At 46.7% G+C, this 26,027-nt stretch overlaps 1 protein-coding gene across 1 annotated transcript in view; it reads left to right on the top strand.

Annotated features, from left to right (window-relative positions):
* Positions 1 to 6: 6 nt before the first annotated feature.
* The window catches only part of EPB41L4B (erythrocyte membrane protein band 4.1 like 4B), a 179,941-nt gene continuing 153,920 nt past the window's right edge, over positions 7 to 26,027 (top strand). Inside the window, exon 1 of the mRNA XM_011966377.1 lies at positions 7 to 94. The gene's annotated coding sequence lies outside the window, so the exon portion shown is untranslated. The remainder of the gene's footprint in view (positions 95 to 26,027) is intronic.

The raw sequence follows: 26,027 nt of genomic DNA, 5'->3' as shown, positions 1-26,027 counted from the left end.
GGCCGTGCACATCTCCGCCGCCGGCGCCAACAAGGCCACCCTCTACTGCCGCGTCTTCCTGCTCGACGGGACCGAAGTGAGCGTGGACCTGCCGGTGAGTGACGGGGCCGGTCTGGGGCACTGGCACCTCGCGCCCCTGGGAGCAGCTCCCCCTCCCCCAGTGCTGGCCTCGGGGGCGCTTCCCTTGCACCTCCCTGGGGATCCCCTCCCCCATCCCCTTCTCCGAGCACTCCTCAACTCTGTTTCTTCTTGGGCCACCCAGTCCCGGTCTCTTCTGGGGCCCCACCTTTGGCCCGCGCCCCCTCCTTGGCACATTGTGCCGCGGCGTTCCGATTTCTCTGGCGCCCACCTAGTCCTTGGGGCCTCGCCCCCTCCCCAGTACACACGGTCCCCAAGTCCCGAGACCCCGCCCCCCTGTCGCGGGTGGCCGGCGCGCCTCTTCCGTCCCTAGCTTCCAGCAGGGGTCTTCCTGATACTGGGTTGTTGGGTGGAAGATGTCAAATCAATGTGAGGCCGACCGTGGGTGTCCAGCTTGTCCCCCTTAATCTCGCCATCAGGCCTTGATGAGACAGCAGAGAGGAGATCCCCTCGCCTGCTGCTCGGCAGGCGCCCCAAGTTTGGGAGGGGGGGTTTAGAAGACCATTTCTGCTCTCTGCTGATCCCCTCTGGGTACACCCTACTCCCATTCCGTGAGCCCCATCTGCCCCGCAGCCTCGCAGCGGGTAGGGTGACTTGGGAGCTAACTCTAGAGTCGGCTCTCTCGGACCTGTCCGCCTTGCACCGACAGAGCCCTTGCTGGGGCGCTGGGAGTCGACCCCGGGGTGCCCACGGGGCCAGGCGCGCCTGACTTTCTCCCTCGGGTACCGTGCGTGGGGTCGGCGGGGCACCCCAGGGCGGCGGCACCTGGGCCTGCGTCCCGGGCACCCGCCCACAGGTGGTTGCACCCCCGCCCCGCGCCAGCTGAGAGCTAGGCCGGCGCTGTCGTCCCCTGCAGGGCGTCCAGTTACCAGTGAGTCTTCCTGGCTGAAGGGGCCAGATCAGATCAAATCAAACCACACATTAACTGGGCGCCCACTGTGCACCCGGCGCTGCGGCAGACGGTGCCTTCGGGAATTTCTGGGTGTGACTGAGGACATAGCAGTAATTGAGCTTTAGATGAATGTTAGATCATCTCGAGGATGTCAAGGGAAGAAATAACATACCCGTACTTCCAAGGAAGCATATAGGCCTTCCTGGGTGCGAGAAATGTTTGGACTTCATGAGAGAACTAGGAACATGTGAAAAGGGTCTCAGATGGGAAAATCAGAGCCTGCCTGGCTTGGAGTTTAACGCTTCCCGGTGTAGGTTGAATTTCGAGACAGTTTCAATTTATGGCAATTTTATTTTTGTGGTTCTTTGTGCTCTCCATAAGATATCATTTTGCTACGAAAATACCCTTTTGGGGCCTTTTTATTGATGGAAAGGGAGCCAACATTCGGGTGCTTAGAGCTGTTGCCTTTAAAATAGCATTAAAATGTTACTGCTCCCCAAGAATGAGGCTCTCCAGCCTTTATTCAGCTGAGAGAGGAGGCCTGAAGAGCCGGGGAGGAGGAGAGGGGAGCAGGCTGCCTCTGGAGTGGGCAGCTTGTGTTAGGAGAGGATGTGGCGTAGTTTGCATCTCGGATCTGGGAAAGGAATGCTATCCTTGGGAAGTTTGACAGTGCTCCTTGCCTGTGGTTTTCTCATCTGTTCCCTGGGGATGATTCGTTTATAAAATGTATTGCTTGTCAGCTCCGTGAGACAGGCTTCAGTGGTGTGCATGGTGAATAGACCCAAACAGGTACACAAATGAACAGGTTGGGACAGGAAGGCTGACTGATTCCAGCCAGTGTAGCCCTCACTGGAGCCTGGTGGGGGAAGGGGATATTTGCATCCTAAAAGGTTTCTTCACTTTATAAAAGGCTGCTTGACAAAAGAATTCCCCCGTCCCAGGTATTCCTAGGATGGCAAATTTCTTGATTCCTTTATGATGTGACTTAGTGAAGCCCACATTTTATGTATGCGCGCACACACACACGTATATGCCCCCTGTCCACAGGCAGATAAAAAGCAAATGCTGGCTTGTGTCACGTGAGCTCTCAGGTAGGAAAGATGAAGAAAAATTGCCAGTGGGCACAGCTCATCGATTTAAAGATTTATTAGATATTAGGACTGCATCACAGTCTCCTACATTCATCTTCCCAGATCTGAGTGTGTGTTCCTGTAATTAATTCTGAGTTACGAGGTTAATGCCAGGCAGCCAGCTCCCCAATGCGTTTGTAGCATTTGCTGCTCCTCAGACCCACTTCACTGGGCTCACTCTTTATACTGTCCTTTTTGGCATTTGGCCCCACTTGTCATTATTCTCTTCTGTGTTCCTGGATTTTTACCGCTTCCTGGGCCCTGGTGTTGCCTTTCTGCTTGTCGCAAGATAGGATTTACCTTTGACTGCGATACCCCAAGCTGGCTTCTCAGGCACCCAGAGACGTTGCCGGGCTAACTGTGTCTCCTTTGTAATTAAAACCCTCAGGCAGCGTTAGCCTTGAGAATTCCTTTGCTTAACCTCCTAAAAGTTGGCTATGTGCTGTCATAAACCTTTTTATTAGCCCTAGTTAGGACGCTTGTGTTCTGAAATTGTCCAGAACACAATAACACCCTCAGTGTGACTGTGCTGTGGCACCTCAGTCCAGTCCAGACCGCATTTATTGGGCGTCTCCCATGTGCCGAGCTCTGTGCTGCAGACACAAAGGTGAATGAGATGTGGCCTGGAGGCTCTTGGGAAACTCAGGTGAAAACAGGTTTCTTTTATTCTGGGTGATGCTAAGTGATATGACAGGCACACCCAGACAGGGTGCTGTGGCCGGATGGGATGGGGGAATTGGAAGGACTTCCAGGAGACTTTGACACTTGAGATTATAGGGTCTCAGATCCAGTGTCCCTTGGCAAAGCCATGGGCCAATTGTTATATATAATAAAGGGAAAAGCAGCTGCAATTGTTTCTTCTGATAGGACTTGGAGCCCCCTTCTCTAGTGGTAGGTTGAGTCACCTAGCATCCCTGAGTGTTCTGTTTTTGTTTTTGTTTTTTGGATATGGGGTCTCATCCAGGCTGGAGTGCAGTAGTGTGACCACAGCTCACTACAGTCTTGATCTCCTAGCCTCAATCGATCCTCCCACCTCAGCCTCTCTAGTAGCTGGGACTATGGGTGTGCACCACTACACCCGGCTAATTAAAGAATTATTTTTATAGACATGGGGTCTCACTATATTGCCCCAGGCTGATCTCAAACGTGTAGGCTCAAGCGATCCTCCTGCCTCAGCCCCTAACAGTGTTGGGATTACAGGCATGAGCCGCTGTGCTTGGCCCCTGGGTGTTCTTAATCTTTGCTATAGATAGTCAGCAGCTTTTCAATCTTTGATAAAATAAAATGTGAATAAAAGGATCTTTTAAAAAAAACTGTAACATGCAGTCTAAAGTGGACTTGCTGTACCAACCCAGCTTCCAGATGAGCTCTTGCTCTCCCTACCAACCAGAGTGCCAGCCTGAGCCAGTCCTCTTCAGAAACCCTGGCCTTGCCTTGGACAGCACCTCCCTCTCCTTAGCCCAGCCCAGCCCTGCCCAACCCTCAGGTGTGGTCTGGTCAGAGCAGGGCAGGGCTCCCTCCCTCAGTCTGCCCTAGACACTTTCCTTCTATTAATGCAGCTGAAGATCCCATTAGTGTGCTTGGCAGCGGCACCCACTGTTGACTCATATTAGCTCTCTGTTGACTAAATCCCTGGCATCGCTTTTGCTCGTGTGGCTGTTGCTCAGCCCTGCCTCCCGTTGCCCTGTGTGCTCAGTGTGGAAAGCTGTTAGGACGTGTGGCCGGCCAGTTAGTACTCCCACCATGCTTTGGAGGGAACGGCCCATTGTTGCATTTGGTGGTGCAGTTGCCTTCCCTGCATCTGGAACTCAACATCGACTCATTGTGGTCCAGTGCAAACATGGGGGATTTCAGAATTCGAAGATCTACCTTTGCATATTACACCCTGGCTCTGCAGCTTTGGACAATTTCAGCTCTCTGAGCCATTGACTTCCTGATCTTTCAAATGGGGATGTTGGGAGGATTTAGTGACGGGAAGGCCTCAAGGTGCAACAGAGTGCTGAAAGGTTGCTAGTAGATTGTAATCTTAGACACCTCTCCTTCCTCTACTTTGGACTCTGGAAAGATTTGAAGAAGTTTCCAGTAATAGACATTAAAAAAAAAAAAAAAAAAATGCTTGCCAGGCAGGCTAACCATTGCTTGGCTCTTCTTTAGTGGAAATTGGAAGTTGGATGTAGTATGAGAAATGCTTTTTAAAAGTTTCACTTTGGATGTGAGAAGTGATGTTTTTTCAGCAAAAACAGGATAATGCAGGTTTTTAGAATTTTAGGACTGAAACCTCTGATCTGACATAACATATGTGATACAACATAAAGGTTATATGGCTTGTTTTGGAGTTGAAAGGGACCCTGGACAGCACCTCCCCAGCCCATTGGAGAAACTGGAAAACTGGTCTGTGGCTATAAAGTGACTTCCCTTCAGTCAGTTAGTGAAAGAGTTGGAACGGGCTGCTTTGAGAACCCTGATTGTCAGCATCTGAAGGTGTCAAGCGTAGGGTCAGCAGTGGGAGGGAAGACTAACCCCATGTCCTAACACAGGATCATGGAAGGGGGTTGGGGTACGTTCCTGGCAGTTGGAAATAGAACCGATTTTCCCAAACAGTGGAAAAACTGGATCCCTGTGGAAAATGATCCCAACTTCAGTGTTCACAAAGTTCATCTGGGATTTTTTTTCTTCCAATTAAAATTCCCAGAGCACACCCTCACAATTTCTTGATTAAGTATATCAGGAAGCTCAACTTATAACAAGTTACTCCAGGTAATTCTGATGCAGGTGGTCTCTTCACAGCCAATGAAAAACCCTGGCTCTAGAACTGTGAGAACAGAGGCAGCTACACCATGCATTATAAACTGCTGTAGCAATGGGGCGAGGGGTGGTAGGGGGGTTGGCAGTCTTTGAGCTGGGGTTTGACCTGTACTTTAGGGAGCCCATTTTTGTCACAGTGGCGTAGAGGGCTAGAGGAGGGACTGGAGACCAGTCGTGCCATTGCAATTGTCAGGTAAGGGGTGATGATGGCCTGACTAGGAGAAGGGGGTGATGGTAGAGCAGCTCACAGGTGGAGTCAGGTGGGTATGTCAGGGAGGGTGAAGGTTTGAGATAGGGCTGTCTTCACTCTTCACTGGTTGGGAAGAATTAAGAGATCCGCAGGAGGTCAGAGACCACAGCTTCCCATTTCTACCCTTTCCCAAGGCTCTGGCTGCCATGGGCACCCTGGCTTATCCAAGGCCTCTGGGTGGCTTGCTTTTTCTGCCCCTGTAGGGTAGGTATTGGCTAAAGGTGGCCTTCCAGTGCTTACCCCACTCACACCCCCTCAGACCTGGAATGAAGCCTTGGATATCTAGTGGATCATGAGTTTGTGTTATTTTTGGAAACACCTCCTTTGTTTTAAAAGGAAGACTGAGGTGGGGGGTGAGAGAGGGGTAATGAACACCCTTCCCAAAGAGGGTGTCACAATACAAGCAAGAGCACTAACTGCCCTTCTACACTTGCCGGATTTGTCAGTGTTAATAAGGGGCGGGGGTTGGCCTGCAGGGGAAAGGGGCCGCAGCCCAGCCTCTCCAGTGCCAGTAACATGACCCTACACTGGTACAGGGCTCTGAACAAATATTAACTTGCTAAGCACTTTCACGTGCATAATCTCATTGAATTCTGTTCCTAGTACACTGCAGTGGATGAAGGCACAGGTCTGTTTCATTTTGAAATAGCAGAAGGTCGATGGGGGTGGGGCCTTCCCTTAAATTCTTGCGTGGGGACTTATAAAAAATCCAGCCTGGCAACCACAGAAATCCTCCGCCTACCATTTGTCCTCAAAACACGTGTTCCATCCTTGCCCACTGCTTGACTCCCTTTGGCCAGCTGGGGGTGGGCTCCTCCCCGGGCCTCTCTGCCCTGCCTGGAGCCTTCTCCTCCAGTGGGAACTGCACTCCAGTTTCCACCTGTAGCCCATGACTGCTGCCTGTGGGCAGGGTCAGCTGCTGATTCATCTGGGTGTGTTTCCCAGGTTCGTGTGTGTGCTCTCCTTTCATTTCTCATTTACAATGCGTTCATCAAAGACCCATTTGAAAATACAGAAAGGTTGGAACAACATCTACAGTTTCGTTAGATAAGCACTGTTAAAATTGGGGTGCCCTTTCATCTGTGCTTTCTTTTATATTTAGATGTAAACATGTTTTTAAAATGATGAACTTATGTGGGTTGATGGAAGTGTGTCTCCTCCCGACCTCACACAGTTGAATAAGGGTGTTCGACCTGGAGCTCGTGTCTCTTTAGGGTGAGGCCCTCGGCCCTCCTCTCTACATTTCCTGGGACTCTTAGCTGGGGTGGGGAGCCCCCCAGTGCTGGTTAGCCATCTGTGCTGTGTGCTGCCTGTTGCCCCTGCCTTGGTAGGAAGCAAGCTGCCTGGCACTCTGACCCTCCTCACCACAATTACCTTCTCTTGCTGGCAGGTTAAAAGGTCTTGTTGATGTGACCTCAGAATCCCCTTGCATCTGAGAGTGCCTGCTATGAGGCGGTCTCAACTCCTGCCAGCCCAGGATGCCTATGACTCTGCTACCAGCCAGAGCTGATCTGGCAGAGTGGGGCTGGAGCCTGGCAGCATCCCTGGTGTGTCCCCCACCAACCCTAATCCCTCTAATCTCACTCCTCCTGCAGCCTCCGTGGCCTCTCTCTAGAGCTGGATTAATTTTACTAGTCCCACTTGATTTTAATTTCTGGTTTATTTTAAATTGTTTTCCGAAATGTTTTTGTTTGCTCACAGTGTGTTTTCTTCAGTTAGCAAAGGCTTACTGTGTACTTACACTGCAATAAGCATGAGGGAGGGTATTGGAGAGAGAATAGTGTTTCTTCAGCTCCCAGTCTTGAGGGGCAGAGTAAACAGATGCCCATAAACCAACATGGGGTGGTGCCAGGAGTGAGCAACTGAACTGTGGGCTGGAGTTAGAGAAGGTTCTTTTTTTCTTTTTTTGGTAACATTGGGGGTCTCACTATATTGCCCAGGCTGGCCTGGAACTCCTGGCCTCAGGAGATCCTCCCACCACGGCCTCTCAAAGCTCTGGGATTACAGGTGTGAGCCACCACACCCAGGCAGTTGGAGAAGGTTTGATCCCCAGAGTGACAATGGACTTGTCCCAAAGAATATGTAGGAGTTCAGCTATATCTGGGTGGAAGGAACAGAAGGTGCAAATGCATGGAAGATGGAGGTCAGAAAAGCCCCCATCCCTGGGCTCCAGGTTACTTGGGGTAGGGGAGCCAGATGAGCTCTGGCTGTGTCCCTGGATCTGAAAGGAGTGAGTGAGTGGGTACCCTTTGAAATGAAGATGATGTCGGGAGCCCATCTAGGTGATTATCTTGTTGAATCCTCACAAAAACTGTGGTGATGGTTACTGTTATTATTCCTGATTTGTAGAGGAAAGAATCAGGGTTTAGCAGACAGGTTAAGAAACTTGCCCAAGGTCATGTAGCTAGTAAAGGCAGACTCTAGCTTGATTTGTGGTCTGGGAAGGTCTCTGACAGCACAGCTAGGTGAGGGGGGTGGGAAGGCTCTGAGCTTACCCCAGAGGTTCCGAGCTAGATGGAGACCCCTGAGCCCCCCAAAGGGTTTCCACCTTTGTAGGCCACTTGGGATCACATTTTCTTCTTTAGTTGGACTCATTGAATGTCATTTCACTCGAGTGCATAATGGTTTGATGGCCATAATTCAACACTCAGATCAGAAGTAGGTGATGTTTTTAAAAAGTGCTTAATAGAACTACATTAAAATTATCTCAAAGAAAAACATTTTCCTATTCCTATCCTGCTGCATAGCAACTGGTCGGTTTCACTTTGTTCCTTTCCATCTTGGTGCTTTTGTATACATGTTTATAAGCGTGGTGTATATCCTTTAAAACATTTTTTTCTTTTCTCCTCCCCATCCACATTTCTTGACAGGCTTCTCACCAGTTTGGTGCGTATTCTAGAATACTTAAATTCAACCCTTATTCTGTGCTGTGTGTGATGTGGTTTGAGTGAGTAATACCTGTCTCTGGGGGCTTGGAGGTTGATATGCAAAGCACCTGATCACTTACGCGTCAGGCAGCCCCGTCTCCAAGGCGTGCAGAATCGGTGTTGCTTCCCTTCATCGCTGCCGCCTGGGAAGGTGCATGTTATCATCCCCTTTGCAGATGGTCTTGGAGAGCAGATGGCCTCGGGCCACTCTGCTAGTAAGTACAGGAGAGCCAGATTGAATTTAGGTTTCCTGACTCATTTTCCAGTGCTCTTCCCCTCAGCCCATGCTGTGCACACCCAGCCTTCCTGTGTTGAGTATGTGTTCTCTTAGAACTCCCTGGGAAGGTCAGAATTTCATGCAGTAAAATCCCGTGTCTTTTCTGAACCACTTTGCCTTTCAGCATCTCTGGCATTTGGATTCTGTCTACCATTTCTCAGCATTTTTTGCAGGTTCTTTTCCCCAAAGTCATAGCTGGCTGAGTGCCCAGCATTTTCTTCCTGAAGCTAAGAACCGGAAGATGATATCCCAAGGGTCCTGTCCCACCCGTGGGATCTTCCGGTGCTGCCTTGTTACCCAGCTCAGCTCCCCCCGGGTGGAATGGTCTGCCCTGCAGCTGTGAGGATGCCAACTGCCTGGTTCAGCGGGTGCCTGCAGAGCTGGCATCCCTCCGCTCTGTGGTTTCTTTTCCATGCCTGTCTCATGAGCTGAGTGTTGTCTGTAGCCTAGCATTCGCTCAGGTGGGTTGAAGTCGGCCTGATCGTGCATCTCCTTTGCTCTACCTGCTCACTTGCTCAGCTGCACCTACCCTGAATTATGAATTTTTTGAAAATCGTGGTATTAATATAAATAACATAAAATTTACTATTTTAACCGTGTTTAAGTGTATGCAGTTAAGTGGCATGATGTACATTCACACTGTTTTGCAACCTTCACCACCACCGGTCTCCAGACGTTTTTCTTCTTCCCAAACTGAAACTCGGTCCCCATTAAACCCTAACTCCTTATTTTCACTTCCCCCAACTCCTGGCAACCACCATTCTACTTTTTTGTCTATGAATTTAGCTACTCTAGGTACCCCATAGAAGTGGAATCCTACAGTATTTGTTAATGTTCTCTTGTAAGAGTATACCACATACAGTTTATCCATTCATGGACTGTGGATGTTTATGCAGGTCTGGACTGTCTTAACTCGGTCCTACCCATTCACTTGTGACACTGCCACCGGAGACTTGGATGTCCCCAGCCCTCACCTCGTGGTTTTATTCTTGGATTCTGACACCTCTTCCCCGGGACTCTTCTGCGTCGTGCTGATCATCTTCCAAGGCTGTCTGGGCTTCGTTTGGGGGTGTGTGGCAGACAAGTTTTCTCCCCCTTACATTTTTGTCTGAGTTGCTCAGTGTTGGCAAGCCCTCTGTCCAGCACATTCTTTAGATTTTTAAATGATGAAATATAAATACAAAAGACTCTCTATAACATGAATAGTTTTAGCAAAATAACACAATGAACATCCTTGTGCCCACCACCCAGCTTAGGAACAAAGACCATCACCAATGCTGTGAAAGTCCCCAGATGCTCCGCCTCAGCCACATTCCCCTCCCTCCCTCCTGAAGTTTGTCTTTCGTCCCTTTCTTTTCTTTATAGGTTTTCTGCATATATACCTTTTCCTAAACAATATCATGTTGGTTTTGCAGATTTGTAAACTGTATATACATGAGTTTTTCCTTCAATATTGTGTCTGTGAGAATTCGTGTCAATAAGATGACTAGAGTTCTTACTGTTCTGTAGTTATTCCATTGCATGCATACACCGGAATTTATGCTATGTGGACATTTGGGATGTTTTCGCTTTGGAACTATTAGGGAAAAAAAATACCGCTTGAACTTTCTGAAATTGGTCTCTGGTGTACATGTGCCAGGAAGCATCTCTCCTGGGTGTGTACCTGGGAGGAAGAGTGGGCGGGGCCCTTTATAATCATACAGAATTGTTTTCCAGAGTCCCCACAGCATGTAAAAACTTTCCTAATCCATTCTTCTCCAACACTTGGCATTGTCAACTTCTTTGTTTGATTTTACCAGGATAGTGGGAGTTAGTGGGATCTTTGTGGTCTTTACTTTCCCCCAGTTGTTGTTGGGGTTGAGTGTCTTTCACTTATCCATCCATCTCTCTCTCTCTCTCTCTCTGTCTCTGTGTGTGTGTGTGTGTGTGTGTGTCTTTTAATAATAGAGATGGGATCTGGCTGTGTTGCCTAGGCCATTCTCAAACTCCTAGCCTCAAGCAATTCTCACATCTCAGCCTCCCAAAGTGCTGGCATTACAGGCATGAGCCACTGCACCTGGCCAGGGTTGAGTGTCTTTCACATGTTGTTAGCAATGTGTAGTTCCTCCTGGAATGCTTTGTTTCATGATTTTCACCTGTGTTTTTAGGTGGAGTTGTATTTTTCTCATTGGCCCCTGGACCCCATGAGATTGTCTCCCGTATCCCCTTCTTCTTCTGAGGTCTTCTCGGTGGAATAAGGGAGAGAACACTGTAAGCCCCCAAATTGACAAGCTTCCCTGGCAGGTCTTTCCTCACTAAGTAGGAATTAATGTTTTGACTTCACTTTCACTGTGAATGAGCTGAAGTTGGTTGCTGCTGGTGGCTTTTTGTGAGAGCAACTACGGGATCTATAGTATTCACATCAGCTCTGCCCACTCTTTTTGAAGTTTTTATTATGGAAATTTCTAAGCATATTCCAAAGTAGCGAGAACTATATATGGACCCTAAGTACTCATCTTCATTTCTGTACTTACCAGTTTATGACCACTCTCCTTTTATACCCCTCCCTATTGCCCTTTCCTGATTATTTTAGACAAATTCTAAACATGTAATTTTTCTTTCTTTCTTTCTCTCTTTCTCTCTCTCTCTTTCTTTCTTTCAAGACGGAGTCTCACTTTGTCACCTAGGCTGGGGTGCAGTGCGTGATCTTGGTTCCCTGCAACTTCTCTGGCTCCAGGATTCAAGCGATTCTCCTGCCTCAGCTTCCCGAATAGCTGGGATTACAGGCATGCGCCACCACGCATGGCTAATTTTTTGTATTTTTAGTAGAGACTGAGTTTCACCATGTTGGACAGGCTGGTCTTGAAATCCTGACCTCAAGCGATCTACCTGCCTCAGCCTCCCAAAGTGCTGAGATTACGAGGCATGAGCCACCGTACCTGGCCTAAACATGTAATTTCAAACATGTATTTCAGTATGTATCTTTGTAAGATAAGGACCACTTTTAGAAAAATAGAGTTGGTTGTGTTAGCACACACTTGTAGTCCCAGCTACTTGGGAGGCTGAGGTGGGAGGATCACTTGAGTCCAGGAATTGGAGGCCAGCCTGGACAACATAACAAGACCTCATCATATATATATATATGATATGTGTATATATGAGACATATCATATATATGTGTGTGTGTATATATAACTATATATACATAGTTCCCTAATACTATTAAAGCTTCTTAAAATAATGAACAATTATTTTTTAGTGTCAGATATTCAGCCAGTGTTCAAATTTTCTTCTGTGGTTTTCAGCAAGGTTCTGTCATTGCGTTTGATAAATATTCTATCTAAGGCTCCTAACCTAAATACCTCCCTCCTTACCTTTTTGAGCCATTTATCTGTTGGAGAAGTGAGGCCACTTGTCCTATTTCAGTTTGTTACCTTCCGGGTTTTGTTGATTGCATCCTCAACATTGGTCACCGCTGAGGTACAGTTAGTACAGGGAATGGCCTTATTTCAAGCATCTGATTAGCATACACAGAGACCAGTAAGATCCTCATCCTCAAGAAAGCTGAGTGGAGATCAGCTGTTGAATGTCTTCCTCAAGCGTGGGTTCTTCCTCCCTCTAGCTCACCCCTGTTTGGGTCCCCTTCAGATACTCGGGAGGCCCTCCATGAACCCTTTCTGTCTCTCCTGGCTGGAGATGCCAGCAGACATTTTAGGGAATGCAGAATTAATGAGAAGGGAATTGGACCGAGTGTGGGGCGGCTTGAACCAGTGGGGTTCGCCGCTAAGGGAACCCTTGGAGAACACCTGGTCCAAAATCTCATTCTGGAGGCGCGGAAAGGCCTTTCCCATCTGCCTTGGAAGGCCTACGGCTGCTCACTCCAGCCTGCTGCTGCTCACCTGTGGCAAGTGAGCAGTAATGAGGGTGTAACAAGTGCAGCTTCCTGCACGTTGCCCCCCAGCTCTTACGAGTGACATCCAGTGAGCCTCTTTGCCTCTCTGAGACTCTGCCATCCCTTCTGAAAGCGACCAGAGTTCTCAACCCCGGCACATGGGGGCTGGAGCTTCCTCTAGCTCTCCTGCCCACACGATGGACGTGGGCATCATCCAGGGAAGGCCGGTAGACTGTAAAAGCCTACCGGGGTTAGTTATTAACCTGCAGCGTACTCTTGACAGCCCATTCCGTGGCATTTCACCGACCGACCGGAGTCCTTTTATTGCTCTTGCCTGCAGGGCCTTGAGACCCAAGGCCCATGTCACCTTCTGCTCAGTCTGTTGCAATCTGTATTGGGTGACATCAGCGCTGCTTTGATGGTAGCAAGAATGGCTGGTCAAAGTCCAGGGAGGGACCTAAGCTGCCTTGGAACTGGCCCAGGTCATGCACACAGCCAGCAGTGACACATCCAATGGGATACTCCAGGATGGAACCTGAGAAGGGAGGTCTGGGATATGAGATATTGTAATGGGAGAGCAGGAAATTTAAGATCGGAGGTATTTGTTTAGGATACCTCAGTATTCTAGAGCTGTGGGATTTATTTTGCTTTGAAGTCCAGAGGTATTTAGCTTTATTCTGAAAGCGAGAAGTTCCTCTTAATTAAAGACGTTCCTGGAAAAAAAAAAAAAAAAGGAAAAATTACATGCTGTCTTTTAAAAGGAAAAGGATTGTATGTACTGTAATAGAGTTACTGTAACGTGTCGTTTATTAACTCACTTCAGGGAATGAGTTCTTGCACATAGGTAAGTTTTCCAGATAGTTACAGTTGCTTCCATTTACTGAGAAGAACTGTTTTATTTCAGCTATTGCATTTATTTCTTGAAGAAGAAAAAAAAACAACTGCAGAGCATCTAGTAAGTCTGTAAGGCCCTGTGCGAGGAATACAAAATGGTCAAATGTATGGGCATTGCTCTAAAGGAGTCCATTTAGGGTGGAGTGTGGATGTTAATTGCATTACCTTGACTTTGCCTTGGTGGCCCCCAGTCAGCGTGCTGAGTGCTCCAGCAGCCCCAGGCTTCTGCATCACCCGGATTCTTGGGTCAGCTTTGTATAGTGTCCCAGCCTTCAAAGCATTGCTTTATTCTGCCTTTTCAAGGGCTGTCTGACTAGTAAGTTAATACAACAGTGGTTTTCGATGTTTACTGCAGGCTTAGAATCTTATGGGGAGTTTTTCAAAGTCCAGCTTCTAAGGCATACTCCAGACTACTACTACCAAGATTGCTAGGCTTGGGAGGTGGGACCTCTTCACCAGAATGTTTGTTGTTGTTGTTGTTGCTGTTGTTTTGAGATAGAGTCTCATTCTGTTGCCCAGGCTGGTGTGCAGTGGCATGATCTCGGCTCACTGTAGCCTCCACCTCCCAGGTTCAAGCTCTCCTCCTGCCTCAGTCCCCCAGTAGCTGGGATTACAGGCGCCCACCACCACGCCTGGCTAATTTTTGTATTTTTAGTAGAGATGGGGTTTTGCCATATTGGGCAGGCTGGTCTCGAACTCCTGACCTCAGGTGATCCACCCCCACCTCGACCTCCCAAAGTGCTGGGATTACAGATGTGAACCACTACGCCCGGCCCAGAATGTTTTAAAACTCTCCCAGTGATTCTGAGGTACAGTCAGGTTTGAGAAACAATGTTTTACAGGGCTCCTTCCCTTCCTTTTGTGTAGCGTTGTAGGTTTAGATCAGGCTTTCACCTTTGATTGTTTCATTTAATCCTTGTAGCACTTCCTTGAGAGAATTTTGAGTGTTCTAATTTTACGGATAGTTCACCATTAAGATTTTGACCCCATATCCCACAACTAGTAAATATAGAACTAGACTTGGCCGGGCGCGGTGGCTTATGCCTGTAATCCCAGCACTTTGGGAGGCTAAGGCGGGCAGATCACGAGGTCAGGAGATCGAGTGCCCGCTTCACTTATCACCTGTATATCTGTACCTGTGCTGCCTTATTTTTTATTTTTATTTTATTTTTTCAAGACAGAGTCTCGCTCTGCCACCCAGGCTATACTGCAGTGGCATGATCTTGACTCACTGCAACCTCCACCTCCCACATTCAAGCGATTCTCCTGCCTCAGCCTCCCAAGTAGCTGGAATTACAGGCATCAGGCCACCATGCCCAGCTAATTTTTGTATTTTTAGTAAAGATGGGGTGTCACCATGTTGACCAGGCTGGTCTTGAACTCCTGACCTCAGGTGATCTGCCCACCTTAGCCTCCCAAAGTGCTAGGATTACAGGTGTGAACCACCGCGCCCGGCTTTTGATTTTGATTTTGATTTTTTGAGACAAAGTCTTGCTCTGTCACCCAGGCTGTAGTGCAGTGGCTCAATCTCGACTCACTGCAATCTTCTCCTGCTGGGTTCAAGTGATTCTTCTGCCTCAGCCTCCCGAGTAGCTGGGATTACAGGCACCCGCCACCACACCCAGCTGATTTTGTATTTTTAGTAGAGACGGGTTTTCACCATGTGAGCCAGGCTGGTCTTGAACTCCTGACCACAAGTGATCCACCCACCTTGGCCTCCCGAAGTGCTGGGATTACAGGCCTGGGCCACCGCACCCAGCCTGTGCTGCCTTCTTATTGGCTGATTCTCATCCCTTAAGGGCCTAGCCATCTTTCAGGGCCTGTCTCAGATGATGCTGCATTTATGAAGCTTATCCTATCATTCCCCCCATCCTCTCCCCCAACCCCACCTTCCCCCGCTTCTCCCACGTCTCCCATATAGCATTCTCTCTCCTCCTAGGAGCTTGCAGGGCACTTCTTTGCCTTGGATGGAACCTAGCACATTTCATGTTATAGTAATTATGTAGTAATTCAAGCAATAGATAACATTATTGACCTTTTTAGTTTTTGCAAGTGATTTTTAAAATTGTGGTAAAATATACATGACACAAAATCGACCATTAGTGACATTTAGTACATTGACATTGTTGAGAAACCATCATTACTTTCTGGCTCCAGAATATTGTCATCACCCCAAAAGGAAACCCTCTACCTGTTGAGCTGTCATTCCTCCCCTGTTCCTAACCCCTGACAGCCACTAATCTGTCTTCTGTCTTTCTGGATTTGCTGTCTGGATTTTCTGGATTTTGTATTTCATATAAATAGAATCATGCGATATGTGGCATTTTATGTCTGGCTTCTTTTACTCAGCGTTATGTTTTCAAAGTGGATTGACCATTTACATTGTTCCAAGCCCTTTCCATGGCTTCACTCTGACCCCTCATCCCCCCATGGAGTAGGCAGTTTCTATTTGCATCCTCATTATACAGGAGATTGAGGCACACAGAGGTCAGGCAACTATGAGAGAACACACAGTGCCTAAGTACTCTTGGCCCCTGCACTGTCCTACTGGTGTCTGCTGTTGACTTTGACCTTTAGAAGGGCAAAGATGAAACACCAAGGAAGAATTCCTCTATGGTATAAGAACAACATATGATACAGCTCCAGGAACAGAAACCATTAGAGGTGCGCCTTGGGACTGCAGATCAGAATTCCTGGGGTAGATTGTGCGCTTAAAGCTCTTCGCTTAATTGGAGTGAGTCAGATTTGCTGTGAATTTCCCACAAATGTTAGGGGTCAAGTATAGGATTGTATATCTAGTATTGGAAGCTAGCTGGCGTTCTAAGACCACTGAAATGTTGAGGAATGAGTCTTAAGGACTCAGAAAGGCAGAAGTACCCCAAGTAAAGGTTTCTTTTCAAAGTAGTGCTTACTATGTGCCAGACACAGTTCTGAGCACTTTATGTATCTTTACTTGGTTAATTCTCCCAAAACCTTTACAAGGTAGCTACTGGCCTGTTTTATGGATAAGGAAGCAGAAGTGCAAAACAGCTAAATTACCTCATCAAGGTCTTGCCACTAGAATGTGGTGGACCCAGGGAGTCTGGTTCCGGCATCCATCTGCTTCATTCTTTTCCCTTTAAAAATTTTTAATTTTCTTTTTTTGGTTATCACATACCTTTCCCAAGTCAGTGAGAACAGAACAGCCTAGTTGCTTAAATAGGAAGAGAAAACAGGAAAAGACATAATGGGAAAAGCACTGATTTTATTTAATTTTTTATAAAAGTTATCCAGTCGTATCAGTTCTGTGCCTTTAAAAAAAATAAAAGGCTGGGTGTGGTGGCTCACAGCCATAATCCTAGCATTTAGGGAGACCGAGGCGGGAGGAGTGCTTGAGCTCAGGAGTTCGAGACCAGCCTGGACAACATTGCAAGACACCCCTTCTCCACAAAAAGAAAAGAAAAGAAAAAAAAAAAAAATAACCCAGCCGGGCGTGGTGGCTCACACCTGTGATCCCAGTACTTTGGAAGGCTGACTTAGGTAGATTGCTTAAGCCCGGGAGTTTGGGAAACTTGGTGAAACCCTATCTCTTTCTCTTTCTCTTTCTCTCTCTCTCTCTCTCTCTATATATATATGTATATATACACACACACAGTAGCCAAGTGTGATGGTATGCACCTGTAATCCCAGCTACTTGGGAGGCTGAGTTGGGAGGATTGCTTGAGTCTGGGAGGTGGAGGTTGCAGTGAGTCAAGATCGTGCCACTGCACCCCAGCCTGGGAGACAGAGCAAGACCCTGTCTCAAAACCCACCCCCCAAAAGAAACCCACAACTTAAAACAATAAAAATAAAAGTAATACATGTTTATTTTATAATGTTTAGGAATTATTGATTGAAGAAAGTTTAAAATAAAAATTGTCTATACAACTTTCACCAAGTGATCACTACTTCATTAACATTTTGGTGTATGTTCTTGCCTCTTTTTTTTAAGTATGGAGAAAAAGGTTTTTTTCAGTAAAAATGGGATCATACTATGTATACCATTTTTTTCTCCTTTTTTTCCTTTTCTCTTAGAGATGGAGTCTCAGTCTGTCACCCAGGCTAGAGTACACTGGCGTGGTTGTGGCTCGCTGCAGCCCAGAACTCCTGGGCTTGAGTGATCCTCCTGTCTTAGCCTCCTGAGTAGCTGGGACTGCAGGTGCATGTTACTGTGCCCAGCTTCTTTTTTTTTTAATTGTGATAAAATGTAAACTTAATCTTTATACTAAATAAAATGTAAACTTAATCTTTATACTATACTGTCTCTTATGTTTGAAGAAAAGCTTAGGGACATCTGGTTCTCATCATGGGAAGGAGAAATCTTATCTTTGCAACCAGGGCGGCAGCTGCACCCTGGTACAGAAGGATCCGGAATGGCCATGTTGCGAGAGGGCACATTACTGGGCCTTTATGAGTCATCATAGGCCCGAGGTTGGCCAGCAAGCTCTAAGGGCCTGTGGAGAACATTGAATCTTCGGGTGTGTTCCTAGTCTTCATGATAATCCCGTGAAGTCAGGATACCTCAGTCAGTCATGGCAGAGCAGGTTCTGCTGTTCCCACTTGGCTAAGGAGGTAGCTGCTTGGGGCTGAATTGTGGCCCCCTCCATTTTCCCCGAATTCTTCTGTTGAAGTCCTAACCCCCAGTACCTCAGAATGTGACTGTATTTGGGGATAAGGTCTTCAAAGAGGTATTTAAGTTAAAAGGCCCTAATCCAATATGACTGGTGTCATCTAAGAAGAAGAAATGCGGACACAGATCTGTACAGAGGGAGGACTGTGTGAAGACAGAGGGGAAGACAACCATCTACCAGCCAAGGAGAGGCTGAAAGCAACGAAGAGACAGGCATTTATTGAGGACCTGCTGTGTACACAGAACCAAGCCAGGCTCCAGGTAGATAAAGACTAAGTCAGAGATGCCACTCTTTCCCCAAGTAACTGCCGCTTGAGTGAGAATATGTGTCTTTTGCATCTACAGAGAACTCTATGGTTTTTACATGCTTTTACCTAGTTTTGGTCGGCCTTGCTTCTCTGGGGATATTGAAAGTTGACTCTTGGTGGCCAGAGCTCTGGCATCATTGTTTGCTGCACTTTAGGTGCAGGAACTGGCATCTGTAACATGGGACCAAGGGAAGAAGCAGGACTTGAATAGTTTATCCACAAAAATGGTTCCGAATCCAGTTGGAGTTGTTTGTTTATTTATTTTTGAGACAGGGTCTTGCTCAGTCTCCCATGCTGGAGTACAATGGTGTGATCATGGCTCGCTGTAGCCTGGAATTCCAGGGCTCAAGAGATCCTCCTGCGTCAGCCACCTGAGTATCAGTTGGGGTTATTTTTATCAGAAATATTTATCTCAACGCGTTGTAGCTTACCCACATAAGATGGCACGGGAAGTATGTAGATGTGTCTACATGAGATTAGCCAAAACTGCATATTGAAATGGCTTTTTAAAAATTCATACGCATTATACTGAGTGAAATTCACCTTAAAAGAGTAGCCTCTGTATGATTCCATGTACACGCAGCTCTAGAACTGGCAGAACTAATCTGTGAAGAAAACAAACGAGAATAACTGTTGCCTTGGGGGTAGGGAAGCTTAGGGATTGACGAGGAAGGGGCCTCCCAGGAACTTTCTGGGGAGATGAGAAGGGGCTGAGTGGTAGAGGAGTGTGGGGTACGCCAGTCCATTTATCAAAGTAGAATAGCTTAGATTTGTATATTTCAATGCAAATGCAATTTACTACCATCCCCAAAAAGAAGTATAAAAAAATTAATGGTGGGCCGGGGAGGAATGAATAGAGGAAAAGATGATACACAGTGTTGATCATCGTCAAACCTGAGTGACAGGCGTTTACTGTACTCTTCTGTTGACTTTGTGTTTATTTGAAATTGTAATGTTTGTTGATTCCTCCTTCCGAGAAGTCAGCCTGTTGTCTCCTGGGGCAAATGCAGGATCTCAGGGCAGTAGGGCTGATGAGTGACGGTAAGAAGAGGGTTTGTTTTGTGTTTTCAGATTGCCATTTTATTTTTATGTTGTTGTTGGAAATATTGTTAGTGATGTGGAATAAATTAGGCATATATAACATTACAGGTTGAGCAGGGCTATGGTGGCCATGAGTATAGGTATAATGAGGCTATTTTTTTTTGTTAGTTCTGGAGTCATGGCTCAGTTGGGTAGAAATCCTGTTAGTGGGGGCCAGTCTTCCTAGAGATAGTAGAGTAACAAGCACTATGGATGTTAGTAGTGGTAACTTAGTCCACCTATAGGATAGTGATAATGTTGTAGCACTTATATTTGTATTGATTTTGTTATTGTTGTTTATTTCTTTGTTTTTGAAACAAAGTCTTGCTCTGTCACCCAGGTTGGAGTGCAGTGGCACAATCCTGGCTCACAGCAACGTCCACATCCCGAGTTCAAGCGATTCTCCTACCTCAGCCTCCGGAGTAGCTGGGATTAAAGGCGCCCACCACCATCCCTGGCTAATTTTTATATTTTTAATAGGGACAGGGTTTCCCCATGTTGGCCAGGCTGTTCTCAAACTCCTGACCTCAAGTGATCTGCCTACCTCGGCCTCCTAAAGTGCTGGAAATACAGGCATGAGCCACCACCCCTGGCCTGTGTTTGTGTTGAATGATATAAATATGATTACTGTTAATATTAGGTAAAGTAATGGATTTAAGATTGTGATGCTGGGGTCGTAGGTTAAAACTGTGGCTGTTCAACCTATATGAGTAATTGATGAGCACGCTAAAATTTTTCAGAGCTGCATTTGATTGAATCTCCCTCAGCCTCCCACTGAGATGGATAGTGCTGCAGTTGTTAATAGTATATTTAGGTCCATTGAGGGAAAGATTTGGAACATGATAGAAATTTGGGCTAGTTTTTGTCATGGCCCCAGCCACCCTGGCTGTAATCTCTGGACTTGCGTATTCTCTGCCCTGTCAGTGACCGTGAACTTTTAGCTTCTTCTCTCTGGCACTTGCCACCGCCCTGTTCCTTTGCTCTGCCTTTGATCTGGGAACAGACCCTCCTCTTCGGTTGACTTTGTCCCCTGCCCCACCTAGTCTCTTCTTATCTCTGCCTCCTCCCTCCTTCTGTGACTCGGAAGCCTTTCTTCACTGTGGTGAATCCACTTGGGTCTCATTTCTGTTCCTCGTAGGGTTGTGGTATGGCACTGGTGTGTCTTTGTTCATAGCTGCAAGCTCTGCTGTGAATGCGGGGATGGGGGTGAGTGGACCATCCCCACACGGCTGTAAAAGAGGCATGCTGTATGGTTCCATGTGTATGAACTTCAGCACAGGCAGGAGGAATCTGTGGTACCCGTGGGAGGAAAGAAAGAGGTGGAAATTGGAAAGAGGCACACGAGGAACTTTGCGAGGGGTCAGGGGTGTTGCTGGAAATGTTCTGTATTTTCACCTTCATGGTGGTTGTGGTAATTGCTTGAGTTGTGGTAATTCCTTGAGTTGCTCATGTGGTAAATCCTTGAGTTGTACATGTGCGATCTGTGCACTTTTTCTAGGTACGTGATGCTTCAATTAAAAAAAACAAACAAACAAAACTTGCTGCACACTGTGGCTCATGCGTATAATCCAAGCACTTTGGGAGGCCCAGGCAAGAAAAAGAATCTCAGGAGTTCGAGACCAGCCTAGGCAACATGGCAAGACCCACCACCCCCACAATCTCAACAAAAAAGAAAAAAAATTAGCTAGGCATGGTGGTGCATGCCTGTAGTCTCAGCTGCTTAGGAGGCTGAGGTGGGAGGATTGCTTGATTCCAGAAAGTCGAGGCTGCAGTGAGCCATGATGGCACCACTGTACTCCAGCCTGGGCAACAGAGTGAGACCTTGTCTTAAATAAAAACAAAAAATCTAGAGAGCCGTACAAGGTTCTTAAAAATCTTCCCATTCTACCTAAATAAATAAATAAGTAATCAAATTTGTATATTTTCTTGAAAGATTGGAAGATCCGATAGCATGGTCTGATTTCCCATGGAGTGGAAGTTGGCTAGATCTGTGTAGTGACTGCCCACCCCCCACCTCCGTTCCTCATGACCCTCTTCGCTCATTAGAATGTCCCATGTCTTTACACCATCCAGCAGGAATTCCTCAGAGTGCTTGGTGTGTGGGTGGCAAATGTGTAACCCCATTGCAGAATTCCCTCCTACTTTTGCTTCTCTAGGTATCTTAGAAGGAATAGGGACGATGCGGGCGTTCAGTGTCTGGTGTGGTGATAGTCTTGCAGGAATACCTTTGGACGTGGTGTACTTTTTTTTGTAAGAATACTTTTGGACAATACCTGGGACATTGGAGCCCTGTGTGCTCAATTGTTCTAGATAAATTTGTTCTGCTTGAACTGGAGAAGATAGGGGTTAGCAAAAAATTGGTCATCTCATAGCAGTTAAAAGATGATGAAACGTTACTTAGGTGTTTGATTCTGTAAATCATTTCCTATTTGTGTATTCTAAAGTAACATTTCATCATAGTACTAGTTAATGCTTGTTCCTTGCTTGGCATTCAGTTGTTGCTTTTCAAAATGCATATATGGGCCAGGCGCAGTGGCTCACACCTGTAATCCCAGCACTTTGGGAGGCTGAGGTGGTTGGATCACAAGGTCAGGAGTTTGAGACCAGCCTGAACAACATGGTAGAACCCCATCTCTACTAAAAATACGAAAATTAGCTGGGTGTGGTGGCGGTTGCCTGTAATCCCAGCTACTCAGGAGGCTGAGTCAGGAGAATTGCTTGAACCTGGGAGGCGGAGGTTGCAGTGAGCCGAGATCGCACCACTGCACTCCAGCCTGGTTGACAGAGCAAGACCCTGTCTTGGGGAAAAAAAAACCCGCATATATGATTGGGAAATTTTCTTAGTTAATAGGTAAGGAAAGGCTAGCTTTTTGTGTGGTGAACTTATAGTTGAGATTCTTTTCACAGTAGCTCACCCTAACCACAAACCACAGACCTCAGGGAAATAATCTTGGTAATCTGTACAAATTCAAGCCTAAGGAGAGACTGTCAGCATCACACCTTTCTTTTCTCCAGTTGAACGTGTCATTCTCTGCCTTCTTCCTGCAAGTGGCAGTGACTTTTTTTTCTTAAGACTACTGACTCACCCAGAAGAAAAAGGCTGTCTATAAAAAGACAACTTTATGTGTATACTCCTCCATCAGATGAATGGATAGTGATGCCTCGGTTATAGTTTTATGGCCCTAATAGCCAAGCTCACCGTAGAGAGGGTTAAAGGAAAAAAGTTCATGTGCTTTTCCACTCGTTGACCTTTTTGAAAATCTTACACGCAGAGCCAAGTACATAGCTCTAAAGTTCTGTTCCTTATGTACAGAATACCAGGCACAAGTGGGAACCAAGGAGCTTGGGGTCCAAGACCGTGCCTTGGCCCAAGAAGCATCCAGGCTGTTAGGAATAGCTCTCACCGTCAGTTTCAGTCCAGGGGAGTACCATGCAAAGCATCCAAGGGCTGCCATGCAGTGAGGCCCCTGATCGCCGCAGGGATGCTGTGGGAAGTCCTGGGAGGGACTGTGCCACATGGCGCATCTGCACTGGTTCTCGTTTCATCCTCATGTCACTTGGCGGCAAATGCATGCTATCACCTCCATTCACAGACAGAAAACAAGCTCAGAAAGGTGAAGGGGCTTTGTTGGGGTCATGCTGGTTGTAGGCAGTGGAGCCCAGATTCAAACCTGCTCTCTAACTTGAAGCCTGTGTTCTTGTCTCTTGCTAGTTTGCTAGGAGTGCTGTAACAAAGTACCCCAGACAGTAGCTTAAACAACAGCAATTTATTTTCTCACCATTCTGGAGGCTGGAATCCAAGATCATGGCACGGCAGGGTTGGTTTCCTCTGAAGCCTCTCTCCTTGGCTGACAGATTCCCCTGCCCCCCGGCTGCCTCTTCTCCCTGTGCCTTCACGTGGTCTTTCCCCTGCGTGTGTGTCCCTGGTGTCTCTGTGTTCCGATCTCCTCTTTTTATGATGACACCAATCAGATTGGATTAGGGTCATTCTAACAACCTCATTTCAGCTTAGTTACCTCTTTAAAAGCCCTGTCTCCAAATACAATCACATTCTGAGGAACCAGGGGTTAGGACTTTAACATATTAATTTGGGGTTGGGGGGTGACACAGTTCAGCCCATAACACTCCCCTGTCTCTTAGCCACCATGAGCTCACCTCCCCCTTCCTTACTTTTTTTTTTTTTTTTTGAGATAGGGCCTCGTTCTGTCATCCAGGCTGGGGTGCAGTGGTGTGATCATAGCTTACTGCAGCCTCAAACTCCTGGGCTCAAGCAATCTTCCCACCTCAGACTCCCCAGTGACTGGGGCTACAGATATGTGCCACCATGCGCAGATAATTTTTAAAATTTTGTGTAGAGATGGAGGTCTGGCTGCGTTGCCCGTGCCAGTCTCGAACTCCTAGGCCCAAGTGATCCTCCCGCCTCCACTTCCCAAAGTACTGGGATTACAGGTGTGAGTCACTGCACCTGGCCTCACCTCGCTCTTCTGTAAACAGGCGTGCTACCTAAAATGAGGCTACCTTCATCCCCAGGCCCGTCCCATGGGTGAACCCAGGCCAAGCCCTGTTAAATTCATTATCATTTCATGTAATCCTTATAACATCCTTGCTAGGTAAGAAATTTACCAGACATCAAACTCAACCTGAGCTGAATAATAGAGTTAGGACTCGAACTCTCACCTGCTGACTCCCGAGCCAGTGTCTTCAGTGCACTGCATCATAAGGTGTATTATGAGATTCCAGAACTATGATTTCAGGGCTGTGGAAGCTCCATGGCTTACAGGGGAACAGTCACTACAGGACTTGGGAGTTTCAGGAAGCGTCGTGTGCGAGGTAGCATTGACATGCCTTACTTTTCAAATGTTCTCACATTCTTAAGTTGCAAGGATAGGTGGGGGCAGTCATCCACCCAAAGTTAGTCCTTTCTGTTCACGTTTCTTGGCTAGATTTCCTGGGATTTGTTGCATATTTATTTATGTGGAGTTACTTGCTTTCAGAATTGCACAGAGCGGGAATCTGCAATCTGGCTGCAAAAAGTAATTTGGCAATTTATTTTCAGGGCTGCCCTTCTTCCAGCAGCTTGTTTCAGATTCAACCTCTGGCACAGAGACATCCATCATTTTAATTGCATGTTACTGTTTAGTCAGGCGCAAATTTGTTTCATTTTCTTTTTCCTTTCTTGTGTGGTAGTAGGTGGTTGTGGGTTTTTTTCCTGATTTACCATAAAAAAGAAAAAAAAAGAAAAAAATATTTACCTAAACCACTTTTTTTATGGCCAAGGAGTTTATAACACTGAGCTTTCTGGGGGTTTCTTTGGTGTTGCATATTTGGTTCTTAACCTTTCAGTAGCAGAAATGCAAGCCTTGCCTTTTCTTTTCCTGTTCAGATAGTGTCAATAATACAGTTGCCTGAACATAGTCCTAAGAAGGAAAACTGAATTGGTCTCAGGGTCAGAAAGTTTGCTTTTAATTCCTGGTTTTGCAGTGACTACCCGGCTGTGTGACCTGCCTCTTAACCTCTCTTTTTCCATCCATAAAACGAAGGACTTGAATGTGCAGATTTCTAGAACTTTCCTACGTTCTAGTGCCTGTAATACTGAGCCCTGGCCAGGGTGGCCATCCAAGGATGTCCACTGAGGAGCTTGTCCTGTTCCATATAATGATGTTCTTATTTCTGGGTCATGGATTATGGTGCTTTAGTTCAAAGTCAAAAATCAATCCTGTATCCCTCAGCAATCTTCTAAGGGATAAAAATATTGTTTGCATAAAATTAGCTTGGGGTAGAAAGTTAGCTTTGGTGTTCAAAGCTAAAAGCTTAACTTTCACTGCTGCATATACTTTGTTTCTTGCTGTAAAAGTATGTGGTGTCCATGAAGTTAGGCACAAAGTCCAGGAGTGCACACCCTTTATAAGGTGCACCAAGCACTGGGGCGTGGGGACAAAATGTGACTCAACGTCCGTAGTTGGGTACTGAGTTGGGTCCCAGGAGTCCTCTGTGTTGTGTTTTGTTTTCACAGTGTGGAAGAGATTAATTGTTAATAGCTTGGAGTAATTTTTTCCGTCTGCATCCTGCAACACTTTCCTTGTCACTGTGGATGTCGGACTGTTCACCCAGTGACCTGGAGTCTCCAAGTCAGGGCTCAGCCCAAACCGTGCTGACACCCTCCAATCCCCAACTCCTTTGCACGTTACAATATTTTGTTTTAAGTGTTTATTATGGAGATTTAAAAATATACAAAATATCGAGAAAGTGTGGTGAAACTCTCATGTACACAACACCCGCTTATTATTCTGAAATATTTTAAAGCAAGTCCCTGGCAACTTATTGTTTAACCTGTTAATACTTAAATATTCATTAATAAATACTTATACACACACACACACACAGCCACAATATCATTCTCCACAAAATGAACAATGATTTTTTTTTGAGGGGGTGAGGACAGGGTCTCTGTTGCCCAGATTGGAATGCAGTGATGTGATCATGGCTCACTGCAGCTTCAAGCTCCTGGTCTCAAGCAATCCTCAGTCTTCCTCCTACCTCAGCCTCCTGAGTAGCTGAGACTACTGGCATGTGGAACTGCACTTGGCTAAATTCTTATTTTTAGTAGAGATCAGATCTCACTGCATTTCCCAGGCTGGTCTCAAACTCCTGGGCTCAAGCATTCCACCTATCTCCGCCTCCCAAAGTGCTGGGATTATAGGCGTGAGCCATCACACCTGGCCTAACAATGATTTCTTTTTTTTTTCTTTTTTGAGACAGACTCTTACTCTGTCGCCCAGGCTGGAGTGCAGTGGCTCAATCTCGGCT

This window comes from Mandrillus leucophaeus, unplaced genomic scaffold (assembly GCF_000951045.1).
Source record: "Mandrillus leucophaeus isolate KB7577 unplaced genomic scaffold, Mleu.le_1.0 Scaffold76, whole genome shotgun sequence".
NCBI classification, from domain to species: Eukaryota; Metazoa; Chordata; class Mammalia; order Primates; family Cercopithecidae; genus Mandrillus; species Mandrillus leucophaeus.
Note: the sequence above shows the minus strand (reverse complement) of the source record. Positions and strands in the feature narration are given on the sequence as shown.